The 13,035-nt window shown below is 42.3% G+C and overlaps 1 protein-coding gene across 2 annotated transcripts in view; it reads right to left on the bottom strand.

Annotated features, from left to right (window-relative positions):
- FOXJ2 (forkhead box J2) overlaps positions 1-13,035 on the bottom strand; it is a 30,771-nt gene that overhangs the window by 16,435 nt on the left and 1,301 nt on the right. The gene's annotated exons all lie outside the window — the stretch shown is intronic.

Raw genomic sequence — 13,035 nt, 5'->3', positions numbered from 1 at the left:
GAGCCTGGCTCCACCTTCTTTGCACCCTTCCATCAGGTATCTATAGGCATTGCTAAGATCCCCCTGAGCCTCCTCTTCTCCAGGCTGAACAGTCACAGGTCTCTTGGCCTCTCCCCATAGGAGGGGTGCTCAGTCCCTTGATCATCTTGGTAGCCCTTTGTGGGGCTCTTTCCAGTATTTGTATGTTTCTCTTGTTTTGGGAAGCCCAGACCTGGACGCAGTGCTCCAGGTGTGGCCTCACCAGTGCTGAGTAGAGGGGAAGGATCACCTCTCTTGACCTGCTGGTGGTATTTTGCTTAATGCAGCCAATTAGCTGTCGTAGCAGCAATGACATATGGTTGACTCATGTTCAACTTGGTGTCTACCGGGATTCCTCGGTTCTTTTCAGCAGAGGTGCTTTCCATTGGAGCGGCCCCTAGTACATACGGGTGCCTGGGGTTGTTCCTCCCTAGATGGAGGACTTTGCACTTTTGAACACGTTGAACTTCATGAGGTTCTTGTCAGCCCACCTCTCCAACCTGTCAAGATCCCCCTGCACGGCTGTGCAGCCCTCTGGTGAGTCAACCACTCCCCCCAGTTCTGTGTCATCACCACCTCACCCAGAACATTAATTAAAATGTGAAGCAGGACTGCACCCAGTATTGCCCTCTGGGCTTCATTGGCAGCTGCTGGTCTCCAACCAGACTTTGCACCACTGACCACTACCTTCAGAGCCCAGCCATTCGGCCAGCTGTTGACCCACCTCACACTTCTGCACCGATGTGCCCTCACAGTACAGAGGAATGCACAAAGCCTACACCCTGACACGTTCCTACACACCAAACCTTTCGTTTTCGTGCACATTTTCATGCGCTCATGACACCTTTCAGGCCTGGGCCACCTACACAGCACACCAACAAAACCCGCAAGCAGCTGCGCCAGCACGCGGGGCTGAGGAAACACCTCCCAGCGTCACCACTCACGCCCCAGCGCCTGCATGGATTGAAAAGTAAAATTGCACCACTGCAGTATCTGTAGTGGGTGGAAACATTTCTCTGCCTGTGGAGGAAAGGAAAAGCCCAACTGCTACTAACTTATCTATCTGCTCATCTGCCACAGTGCCACAGATGACAGCGATGACTGCTTGCTCTGCAGCTGAGTGATCAGAGCTGCAAAAGGCTTCACATCATGCAGCCTGCTAAAGTTATTGAACGTAGATAGTTCAGCCAAAATGGCCAATCTCAGGCATTTCTAAAAAAAAAGAAAGCAGCATTATTCCTTTCCAAATCATCCAAGGGTAAAGCAACAATACATTTTTACACAGCTTTGGGCACACGGACAAAGGCTGCTGAGACTGCTGACATCGAACGGAAACACAGCGAGACCTGCACGGTAACTTCACTTGGACAGCCCTCACTAACAAGTATTAGTTTGATCAACCTGGGAGGAAACAAACATGAACTGATGTCAGATGAATGTTGAATTTTCTAAGTGTGCCTCATATAGATTTCAATTTTTCACAATGCAATTGGAGAACACATCATCTTATCATATGCATTAATTCAGAAATATCAGTTGTCCTAACAATACAAATCAAAAGTAAAATAGTTACAAGTTACAGCTAACACCTCCTTTCTTAAACACGTATCAAGAAAATGAAGCTACTAAAACCTGTAACAGATTGAGATACCAAAATGAAAGAAAAAAGAAATTATGAAACAACACAAAACACTGCAGTTTTCTTAAAGATTCAGATTTTCCCAACTTGTATCAGTAGAGCATTTAGCTCTACTCCATTGGCTATGAAGTAAAATGCAAAGTTGATACCAAAACACCAACTATCAAATATACAAGCACTACTGTGTTTGTGTAAAATATCTGTCAGGGAGGCAAGCAAGATTAGAATTGAGTCCCATCACTTTCACACTAAGAATCTGATAATTTTTTTCATTCCTCGGCTTATAAAACATTTTAAAAAGAAAACAAAATCCTTAAACATTAACTATATATATAAAATTAAATATATATGTATGTAAATATATGTATGTATATGCACTAACCAAGCCATATTGAAACAACTACTTCTCAGTAAAATCCAGCAGCTCTTTAAGAACACATACGCCAGACAGTAATTTTGGACAGAAAGACTTTTAGACATGAAAACAATCACCTGTGATATTTCAAAGCAGTGGAATAAGATTGTTTTTCCAAGCTTTAACTTTAACATATTACCAGAATTATAAATCTGTACCCTGGCAGTAAAGGATCTGTAGCATTCACGCACAGTCAAACCCTCAGGTACGGTGGCAATTCCAGAACAATGCTGACACAAAAATAATTTGGTATAATTTGTTACTAAATTCCTATAACAGTAGTACTTGCTATAATTTGTGCTGTGTATTTTCATTCATCTAATCCGAGCCGTACATCAGCTTGACACTACTTAATGGTACAGCACAACACCACTACAGCCAAACGCCAGCAGCTGATGGTTCTTTCATCTTCCCCTTCCCAGTTCATTGCCTGACAATTCTCCTTTCAAATTCCTTTTTTATAATCCCACTCAAAGAGAGGAAAAAAAAAAAAAACACAACTAGTGACTAACAAACACACTGAACTAGAATCAAGGGTGTTTAAAAAAACCCTACTATATTAGCACGACAGATTTAACTTCAAAGAAATAAAAAAACAGTTAAGGACCAGAATTCATCATCTCCCATTTTGCATGTACAGAAGTAAATGTTATCCGTTTATATATTTGGTTGACTTTAAAAAACAGCTGTAAGGTAGCCAGTCATAACCACCATCAGCAGCTGGAAACTGACTGCACAGTCTGCACTCCTCAAGTAGTAACTAGTTCCAGCACAAGACCAAGTCAAGACAGATCAGAGATACAGAAACAACAGCCAAGCACCAACTCAGATCTGCAGCTAAATACACAAGAACCTGTCTGATTCATAAGGAAGACGTTATTAAAGAAAATCCTAGCACGGAATACCTGTTAATAACCATTAATTCCCTCGGGACTAGTAACACTTCACTGCAGCGCTCCAGGAAAGCTACTGCCTTACAGTGAGTATCTGCAGCTCACAAACTGAACCTCAGGTTGGAAACGTAAGCCAGCTTTCTGTCTGTCAGATTGTACCATACCTGCTGCTGGACTGCAAAAATCTGTACTGCGCTTACCCTGCTGCATTGCAAAAGCTTGTTCTTAGTCAGCCCTTACCTTGTGCCACTACTACTTACGTATCAGGAACGGAAGAAAGGTCTGAACGGTGAGGAACAACACTCTGAGGGGCACACTGTGCGCAATCAATCAACATTTATAACCTGAAATATTCTCTAAGGCAGGGCCCAGAGGCTGTCCATTCAGTAGAGGGTGAAGCAATGAATGAAACTACACCGTACACAGCCTATAGATAATGCATATTCTACAATAGATCTGTAGATTTACTTTCTAAATTTACTTTCACTGTTGCTTTATTTTATTTTATTTTTCTTCCTCCTGCTATTCTAATCCAATGAAACACTGCTGGTGAAACACTCAAAGGAGATTCAATCTAATTTTCTCAACATAAACTTTGAGAAGGAAGATACACAAAACAGACTACCAAGTAGTGAGACATTGCTGCAGAACACCTGTAAAAATAAGATCACTTCTACTGAGGTGCCTGAAGCACAGATCCAGTGCTGACAGTATCCATCTAATATAATCTGACATAAACCTCACTTCTGGGGTATTTAGCAAACAAATAAACATCATCATGAGGAAAAAAAAAAAAAAAAAGAACAACTTGACCACTGAAACAGAAAGGTGAGCAGGATGCCAACTAGACTAAACTGCCTCAGAAACTAAGGAAGAAAGTAACACATGAGAATGCATGAGAAAACAGCTTTTACTTTGACAAAAAAAAAAAAAAAAAAAAAGTACTTTATCAATGTTACTAAGGAGCTGGAGATTATCAAGGGGCTGGAGCGCCTCTCCTATGAAGACAGGCTGAGGGAGCTGGGGTGTTCAGCCTGGAGAAGAGAAGGCTCTGGGGAGACCTTACAGCGGCCTGTCAGTGCCTAAAGGGGGCCTGCAGGAGAACTGAGGAGGGACTCTGTGCCAGGGGGTGTAGGGACAGGACAAGGGTTAATGGTTTTAAGTTAAAAGAGGGGAGATTTAGATCAGATATATGGAAGAAATTCTTCACTCAGAGGGTGGTGAGGCCCTGGCACAGGCTGCCCAGAGAAGCTGTGGCTGCCCCATCTCTGGAGGTGCTCAAGGTCAGGCTGGATGGGGCTTTGGGCAACCTGGGCTGGTGGGAGGTGTCCCTTACCATGGCAGTGGGGGTGGAACTGGGTGATCTTTAGGGTCTTTTCCAACCCAAATCATTCTATGATTGTTCATAAATGGAACTTAACCTGGAAGAACTGGCAGGGGTTGTGTTATTATATTAGCAGGCAAAAATGAAAGCATTGCAGTTAGAAAGTACACTTCTGTTTGCAGTACCTATAAAAGGATGAAAAGCAGTCCCTGTGGCAAAGAGGTAGCAGAAACCATCATACTCTAGAACCACCCTTCCCTCCTTTGGGAGCAGTATAACAAGCACAAAAAATAAACTAATACAATAATTAAACTAATAAGCTAATAATTTACTCACAATAAATTATTGTACTGGAGGTGTGGTAATAGAGTGTACGCAGTTCACACTAGTCATGAGCTACAAAGGAAAAAAAAGGCTTCAACCAAAGGAAGTTACTGTCATCTAAAAGCACACAGCTATATGGATATGAACCACAAAAAGTTATTATGTATTAATTTTTGTAGAAAACTGGCAGAAAGATACAGTTTACAAAACTTGACCTGCATATTTGAACTTAACAATAGAGAGCATTAAAGCCAACATCCAAAATATCATGTCAAGGGAAACAGTGTCTTTACAGGCATCAAAGGGTAGGATCAAACAGTTTGATCTAAATTTTAGTAAGACCAACTACTCAAAAGACTTTTGTCATTTGCTACATAAACACGCTGCAGAAATGCAGAGAAACACTCAGCAAACATTGCAGAAACCCCTCAGACAGCCTGAAGATGTGTTCAAAGTTAAGATTAGTGTGCTTATTTATGGTGCTGTGCAACTGAGAGTGGGGAATATGTAACACCTGTTAAAAGAAACAGCAAATGATATTGAGAATAGTGGCATGCTTAAAATACTTCTGAGCTAAAAGTTACTTTATTCGTAGTAAGACCATCATAAAAGATTTATTCTAATAATAAGCCCAATGTCCCATTATTATATATTAAATAAAAAAAAAAAGTAAAAGCAAACCAAGTCAATTTGAAGCAGCACAATGAAAATAGATCACCCCAGCAGAAGGATCTCTACAGCATCCCTCCACCTTCGGAACCACTACGCAACATCTTACCATTGGAAACAGGAGCACGATTCTAAGCACATGCCAGGAAGGTAGGAGAAATCTTTTGGCACGAATATTAACAGAACAATTAGTCCTACACTGAAAAAGGTATTGGGTATTGTTTTTGGAAATAGTTCAAATTCATGAGCACATATCTGGAACGAAGGTTTCCCTTGGAAACCCAGAAGTCGGAGGTAGACAAACCGTATTTAAGAGAAGGTATTTTCCCCCAGCTTCATGGAAGCACCTAGCTTGAAAAGAAGGATTTCGATTTTAGCTGCCTATCAGAATCATATCCCGTAGTACAGCTTCAGTACAGGATATGCAAACACTGATATGACACACAGATTGTCTCTGAAATTAGAGACAATCAGAAGTAGATCAGCATGCAAAGTATCTTGTTCAGAAGATCTTCACATCACTGCAAAGACAGCTACAAAAACCCAGGTTAAAAAAATGCAACATGCGCTTGTAAATAAAAAAAGTGTTCTTATTCACATTAAAAAATGGACCTGTCAGTAAAAAATGAAAATCGGACTGCAAGTGGCCTGTTCACCAAAAGCTGAACCACTGAAAAAGACATTAGTCCATACGAATTCTGCAATAGCTGCTGAAACAAGCCACAACCCACACTGACCTTGTGAGAAAATGGGTATCAAGCACCAACTTTGCATTGAATTCATAGAGAATAAGGAAACTGGTATCAAGTACAGATCAGTGGAGTACCACCTAGCACAGGAAATGCTCCCAGAGTTGAGATTACCAAAGCACTGCAGAAAAAGTTGTTAAAGAAGAGGTTGGAAGCAAAGTACAGATGAAATTTAAGTTGTAGATTGATCAGATGAATCACGTAACCCCGTGTAAAGTTCACAAATTAGGTCTCAAGCACAACTTTAAACACAATCCTTTTTCACTTCTTTGTTAGCTGTTTGTTTGAACTAATGTGATTGAACAGTCTTCCAGGAGACATCTGACAGCCTCCAGCCAGGTGCACAACTTTTAAGGATTTTCAGCAAGTGTGAAAGTCAAAAGGATTCCACATACCACAGGAAAAGGGATGTACACCCATTCATTCCTTCTTCTAGCTTAAAATGCTATTACTGCCACTTGGCACTCTGCATCCTACCTACGAAGTGCTACTTTCTGTGTGTCATCCTCAGACCAAGCCTCCTGTTCAGGCTGTTACAGACTCACAAAGAAGCCACGCTCTTCCACACGCACGCTTACCACAGCTGCCACCTTGCTGTTCTGAATAAATGTTTTCTGCTCCAGCTCTGACCTTCCCAGTCTCCGAGATGTGCCTTCGCTTATGACTATCTGTATTTACTTTTGTAATCGGTCCCGTTCGCAGGAGCAGCCTGGGAGAGGAGGACACATGCAATAACCCAGCTACATCTGAGTATCGGCAAGGCCTTCGGAATAATTTTCAAATATGTCAATAAGTAACCTCCAGTTTGTCTCGCCTCTATTGGCTGGCAATTCTCCTATATGTATCAAGGTATGAGTCAGCTGAGGAGGAATGCGAAGGGATGATCACGCAAGAAATGGAAAGGCACAGCGTCATGCCTGTGTTGCTGGAGAGCAAAGGACAACACAATAAAAGGCAGAAAGAGATAGGGGAGAAGCATAAATGTGGAAGGCCCCTCAGAGGAGGGGCGAGAAGCTGTGACCTTACGTGGTGCACGATGGCCAACGGGCAGAACTGAGGGGGAGGAGAGGTGGCAACGCTTTGACTAAAAATGCCAGGAGGTTTTGCTTCAGCAACTGTCTTTTAGACAAGACTCGGGGAAAGTAAGAGTTGTCAGAGGCCAGGAAGAAGAGAGCAGTAGTTGAGATGGCAAGCAAAACAGAAAGCATAGGGGTTACCCAAAGAGGTAACTAAGAAAGAAGCAGCAGATTAAGGGCATGAAACTGGAGGATGAGGTCTTATATCGTAAGTGTAAAAATAATAGTGTGATTCAGAGAAAACCCATGTCCAACTGTGGGAGGTTGCAACAGAGGAAAGCGGGAAACAAAGGGAAATCTCACGGGAGATTTCTGGAGTTTCATCCTGGTCTCAGCAATTTTGAGCTATCAGCAAATCATTAAAAAAAAAAAAAAAGACATTAAGGTGGTATGCTGAAATGCATAATGTAATATCGCTGGCATGAAGAAAGTGAAAAAAAGCCAGGAGAGCATGCCAGAAGTGGGTCTGTGTGTCTAACTTATGAAAAAATAAATGGAGGAAGGTAAATGGCCTAGTACAGAAGTAACTGAATAAGTAACTAGAACAGCAGGAGGGAAACCAGGAAAATACAGACACAAAAGTCAAAGGAGGACAAGATTTCAAGACTGGGCATGATCAAGTGTCAAAAACAGCAGGGAAGCCAAGAAGGATGAAGATGGAATACAGACCCTGAGACCTGGCCAAGAAAAGGTCATTAGAGATCTTAGAAGGAGACTCTTCAAGGGAGTCAGAGTATCTATACTCAAGTCAACTTTAAAAACAATCCCAGGCTACTGACACGGCACAGGATCTGTCACCCTTCAGTTCTGGCTTTGTGGGTCCTGCCATGAAACACAAACGACCAGGGGCATCGTGCTGCCACTGCTCCTCAGTGCCAAGCAAAGCAGCACGCAGAGGCGTCGAGTTCAATTTCACACTGCAATTAAGGTAATCAACAGGAAGAAGAACACCAATAGCAACACCCAGCCTTCATGAAGTGTTTCTCCTCCTCACGCTCTGGAACCCTTGGAAGGAGCGATTCCCTCTTCCAGTGTCACTAGGAAGCTGTGCAAAGAGGAGCACGCAGCGCCAGGTCAGCCAGCAGAGCAGCAGCAGAGCCACGCGGAGCACACAGCGCTCCCACACCAGCTTTCTACCTTGAAACCCCGTCTGCTTTGCTCAGGTGGAGAGAAAGGGAATTTCAAAGGGAATTAATAGTTTGCCCAGTTTTGTCCACAAGTTACTGATGGGGAGGGAGATTTTTTTAATATTATTTTACTTAATTTTTTGGAGGGAAACTGAGAATTCAGAAACTTTGCCCCTTTAACTAATGACAACAAGCAGTCCAGATTCCTTCACAGTTATTCAGATTTGAACTTTTAGCAGTATGTATATGTTTCTCATAATCAGCCACAGCCTTTACACAGCAAAGAGCATAAACAAAATTTGAATTGCTAATGTAAAGAATAAAAAGCAAATACCTCTTCCTCCAGGTATAAAAGCTCCACTCATCTCTCGCTCATTACTCAGTCTCTGTCATACATTAGAAAGGCCAAACAAAAACACACATGCCTTTATTTGTTGACTTCAGGTCAAGTAAACCGACCAGCTTAGAGAGATCGGATCAGAAATGAGGCACTGGGCCTTGCACAAACTGTTCACACCAACTCAAAACCAAGCTCCTGAGGTGCTGGGAGCAACCAGAGATTGCAGTGCAAGGGGTTTTCATTCCAACCAAATAAAACCTTGAAGAAAAAAATCATGAAGAAAGGAAGGGGAAGGAAAGGAACATGGGAGACAAAGTACCATTCCCCAGCTTTGTTGACCTAGACATTTTCAGATGAACAAAGTTTCATTTATTTTATATTTGTATAAAACGTGCTTCTTGACATAAACTCTGGCAAAAAAAAAAAAAAAAAGGAAAACTTTATCCACAAGCATATAATCTAACAAAAGCCAAAAAGATTGAAATACAGGTGCAGAAATAATGAGATCTGTGAAACGGGTTAAGAAAGGACTCCTGATAGTAAAGAAACTTTAAAGGACATGGGGAATGCTTCTCTTTGAAGAGACAAGAAGCGTTTCAGGCTTCTAGGGCCACAAGAGAGAATGACAAATGGACAGTAAGGAAAATGAGATGCAAAGAGCAGTACAGAGAGAACTGGGAGGAGTACTGGGGTGTAGGAGGAAGTGAAAGTAAAGTAGATGGGGTGGAAACACGCTGGGCCTTAAAGGTGCAGGAGAAGAGCCTGACTGACATGAAGATAGGAAGCCAGGGATGGGATTCAGGAAACTGCTCACGAGGTCCACAGCTAGCAGCATCTGCGTCTTCTGCCTTTAAGGCACCGACTCAAAGGGTCATATTAGGATGGGGTAGAGGATGGAGCAGTCAAAGACAGGAGGATAAAACAGCTGTCTGGTCCAAATATTGGCAAAGCACCACAGCTCACACCTGTAAACGGGCCCTACGCTCTGTTCTCTGCATTCTGAAATGTTCCCAGTATTCTGCATGTTTCTTTTCAAATGTAAAATGAAAATTTTGCAGCTCATTCATTGTGAAAACGTACTGCAGCATGCTTGCCCTCTCTCAGTAACATACGCTCACAGGATGCCTTTAAACATGGAAAAACTAAGGGCAGAGTAGACGTATGCCATGGATTTTTACGTTCATCACATACACCTCAGAAGGAGGACACATCAACAGCACAGTAGGTAGCAAGTATCAATGTTAAATCCTATAAAAATGATAAGCATTTTGCAGTTGAACACAAGCGGGACATTCTTGATAAAATAATGAGTACAGCAGCCAGCAAAACAGGGGTTCAGATACTTTTCTTTAGGCTTCAGTATTGACACAACTGGAGAATTCACACATTTTGGAAGTTAACAATTCTGGGCTGTCAATCTGGGCGCTACCCTCACTTTCCAAGTTGTCTTCTGGAAGTGCTAGAAACATTTTATTATTATAATTATTATTATTATTTAATTAAAGCATCACACGGCAACAGTTTCTGCAAACGAAGTACCACAGTGCACAGAGGGTTCTGTTCTCAAGTCACTGGTTACAATCCCAAAGTTGGGGAAAGCAAATGGAAAAGCGAGTCCAAAAGCATCTCATCTTCTGATTGCTAATGACAGCGATGTAATTCCTGTCTGACAGCTGTGTAAAATGAGATAATCATCTCAGCCCTGCTCTTGAGGGACAGCTGTCCATATCACAGTTGCCATTAACCATACTTCTTTTCTGACACTTGAAGGGCCAAAGATCCAGGCTGTGATGCAGACCGAATCTCCCACTACAAAGGTCAGCTGAAATTTACAGCAGGACGTAGTAAGCGAAGATACCAGTACCTCTGGGACGAGAAAAGACCTTCTTGAGAGACATAAGCATTCAGCTGCATTTTTATTGAAAAAATAAGTGCTACTGTAGTCACAACCACATCTTGGACTGGGAAATGATATCCGAACTCCTTAAAAATCATTTATTCTGTTTCATTTGAAGCTGTCTGACTCTTTATTCTACCCTACACGCTTGCCAACAGAACCAGATTTCAAGATAAAAATCCAAGGAACTTACAGAACACATACTGAAACATTAATATAACCTCCTAACCTTCCAGTAATTTAATCCTTTTGACATAACTCTCCAGACCTTCTCATTGCATTTTACCTTAGGGCTTGACATGAAGTTCTCAGATGAGAGTGGAGCACACGCGGGGCAGAATCACGCTGCTTCAACTTTAACAGTCAACTTTGGGAATGATGAATGACCAAATTTAAACTTACAAATCCATAGACATGCGTTTAAGTGTCTCTGTACAGTGAAGACTTCATTGCCTCTGTTAAGTCAACTCTACATTCCTGGGCACTTAGGAAAATTAGGCTATTTACTTAGGTACCTAAATGTGGTTTCAGAAGTCTAATTTTAGGTGTTCATGTTTAATATTCTTAATGTAAACGTTTAAAGACATAGTGCTTCCATTCAAATGCGTCTATACAGTACCTTGCGCTTTTTATGAAGGTAATACTCTCCATTTTTCCTTCATGGATACTTCTGAATAAAATAAATGATGCAAAACAGCTGCAGTATTCCACCTCAGAGGAAGCTGCATTTCAGTCTGTGATAAACGTTTGATGAAAATACCAACATCACCACTGAAAACCTATGCTCCCAAAAGATTACCCCCTCCCTCGATTTTATCAGTCTGTCCTGGCTTTTGTATAGATGTATTTTAGACTACAAGATCTTCGGAGCAGAAATTGTCTTAATTTTGTGTGTCTGAGTCAGCACCAAATGCACTGTCAGCAATTAACAAATAAATAGCCAACAATTACACTACAGCATATGAGTTTCAGCCCTGGATGTCTGTCGTGAAAAAAAAAAGCTCTGATACAAACTAAAAAATCATAATAACCAAGGGAAACATATACAAATATACATATACACACAAACAAAAATAATCATTGCAGGAAAGCAGAATTCTGTATGGCTGGCATATATATTCTGTAAAGTGCCCTGGCATCCATCAGAGCCAAAAGCACTTGAAAAATGTCAAGTCATTACTGTGAGGATGGGGGCAGAGCAAGGTAAATTAGCCTCTGGAGAATGAAAAGTTAGCTACCCCCTTGAATTTAACCTCTAGAGCATGAGAAGTCAGTTACCCCCTTGAATGTACAAAGGACAAAATGCCTCAGTTATCTCTTCTCTTGCGCTAGATAACACTGTACTCAAAACAGGCTGATTGCATAACTGTAGGGCAACAGGTAGGAGGGCATCTAACAGTACTCTGAATATACATCACCTCTGGGTTCAGTCTCCCCCTAGCAAGGAGCACCTTCTCAAGCTATGGATAACTGTCAAAATTCCCTGCAGAAATGGGGAATCGTTTTGGAGGAACCTGGAGGCATCATCCCCTGTCTGATCTCACTGGCCACGTTCTTTCTTCAGGGTCTCCCTGCTCACTGTTCTGTGAAATGCATGCTGCAAGGCTTCCTGTCCTGGTCAAGGGCCCTTTGATCTTGGATTTCCTCACCGCTGTCTCAGTGGAGCACACAAACAGGAGTACCTCAGGTGAGGTACCCGTGGGATTGGTTCTTCTACAGGGATCTGCTTTGACTTCATTTGAAACGAAGCCTCCCTTGGACTCGATTTCTCAGGAAATCACGTTGCTGTCAGAATAGTCATCTAGGGCTGGAAATTAACCGTCTCGTCTACAGAAAGCAGCCGGCTTGGCTCGCGACGGCACCAGGGTTACCATTCACGTGAGCACAGCATACAACACACACCAAGACTGGCAGCAGCAGAATGGCTTCTTCTGACTTTCAGAGCAGGTCCCACTGGCACTACCGTGATTTTTCATCCCTAGGCCCCTGAGCACAACAGAACCCACTCCCAAGGGCACTCACACCAGCGTTCACCCCACAGCCCCGAGGTACAGCAGGACACGTGGGATCTGCACGTTCAGATCCCAAGCACAGGAAGGTCTGCATCCCACGGTGATTTGATCCCCACCGTTATTTGCACAGGAGGGCATGCAAGGAGAACAACTGCCACTCCAGCCCCATGGAGGCATCCTTGGGCACTAGCACTGCAAATCACCGTCTGTATCTCCTCGATACTTTTTGGCCAGTATTATCCTTCTCAATGACCCCTGAATGGAAGAAATTCACTCCAGACCAGAGATGACGAAGGCTGAGCCTAGGATTAATGCACCAGTGCAATAAAATAGAAGGGAGAGGACAGCAAGGTTTCTTACCATTAATTAGGGTTAAGGTCTCCAATAAACTAAATACCAAAGAAAGGCATCAGATCAATTACACATAGGGTACAAGATCGCAAAAGGACAAGAGATGGAGAAAAACAGCCATAGGAAGGTTTGGAAAAGGTTCAGAAACAACAGGAGAGGAAAAAAAAAGATTAAAAGGAAAGAAGATATGGTGAGAGAAGA

This window comes from Anas platyrhynchos, chromosome 1 (assembly GCF_047663525.1).
Source record: "Anas platyrhynchos isolate ZD024472 breed Pekin duck chromosome 1, IASCAAS_PekinDuck_T2T, whole genome shotgun sequence".
NCBI classification, from domain to species: domain Eukaryota; kingdom Metazoa; phylum Chordata; class Aves; order Anseriformes; family Anatidae; genus Anas; species Anas platyrhynchos.
This window is presented reverse-complemented; position numbering and strand designations above follow the sequence as displayed.